Source organism: Tupaia chinensis, unplaced genomic scaffold (genome assembly GCF_000334495.1).
Source record: "Tupaia chinensis unplaced genomic scaffold, TupChi_1.0 Scaffold147038_1, whole genome shotgun sequence".
Lineage (NCBI taxonomy): Eukaryota > Metazoa > Chordata > Mammalia > Scandentia > Tupaiidae > Tupaia > Tupaia belangeri.
In genome coordinates, this window is record NW_006206889.1 from 1995611 (window position 1) to 1996927 (window position 1317).

The 1317-nt window shown below is 49.3% G+C and overlaps 1 protein-coding gene across 3 annotated transcripts in view; it reads left to right on the forward strand.

Annotated features, from left to right (window-relative positions):
- AGPAT3 (1-acylglycerol-3-phosphate O-acyltransferase 3) overlaps window positions 1–1317 on the forward strand; it is a 112528-nt gene that overhangs the window by 68065 nt on the left and 43146 nt on the right. The window lies entirely within an intron of this gene.

Here is a 1317-nt window from a genome sequence, read left to right on the forward strand (position 1 = left end):
ATGGCAAGCTCCTGCCATGGGTGCCTATGGCTTGGGGCCACTACAGGGTCCCATGAGGGGGATCTTCCAGCTCACCAGCACTGTCCAGGGCCAGGATAGCTGTTTCAAAATCCCCTTAGTTTGTCCCACTTTGAATCCTACTTTTTTAAAAAAAAAAATCTGCTTTTTAATTGTGTGGATCTTGATTTCTTTCATTTAATGGTGTCCTGCTGCCATTTTTATCTTGTAAATAGCTTTACTCACCCTCTGAGGTCTGTGTGCTCTTCACTTACAGAGCTCTGCTTAGTGCTCAGGCAGAGGACAGTCATCTTAGCCACCCTCCTCAGTCGCCACCCTGAGGCAACTGGGAGGGGCAGAGGGGGTATCGAGAACAAGCCAGTAGGAGGGGGACCCCCACCCCCAGCTCCCAGGATGTCACACTCACCCCAGCAACAGGCAGCATCCCTGGGTCTCAGCAATTCTGACCGTTCCCCTTTTATTACCCTTCTTACCGATGACACCCCCAGCAGCTGCCGCAGGGAAATGAGGCCTCAATCCTGCTGCCCCTGAGGCACCCATCCAGTTGGCTGGTTGTTCCAGATCTCAGAGCTTTGAGGGGAATCAAACAAAGCCCTGACCTCATGGTGTGTCTGGCTTCATTCTCCTGGGGGTCAGAGTGGCAAGCTGTCCATATCCCCAGAGGAAACTGGAATTCTGCCGCCTCTATAACTTCGTAAATTGTAAAATATAATGTACGAATAGAAAAGTGCACAAAACATCACTGGCCAGCTTAATGAGTAATTAATTATACAGCAACAGCCATCTGTTTCTGTAAGAGTAAATGTCATTCTTGTAGTGTGCAGTTCATCATAAGAAAATTACATCTGAGTTGGCCCAGCCACAGTGACACAGCAGTAACACATGTGCCCTGCAAAGCTGGAAGCCTTATGGCTGACCACAGGTTTGGATCCTTGGCGGCGGGGGTGGGGGAGGGGGGCTTGAAAATAGGCTGGGGTGTGCACAGGTGCCCAGAATCCGGAAAAGTTAGAGAGCTAGGAGAAGGATACTGCAGCATGATGAGACCATGTTGGAGATGTTTCTCTCTCTCTCTCTCTCTCTCTCTCTCACTCACTCACTCACTCTCGTGCAGGTCTTCTCTATCATTAAACTTCTTTTTTCTTCTAATTGCCAGAGTACACATGTGCTCATTAAGCTGCAAGACAAGAGGGAGAATGCCACATTCCTTCTCTTCCATTTCCCCATTACATCAGGATTTGGGGACACATACACACACACACACACACACACACACACACACACACACACCCTCGGCTTCTG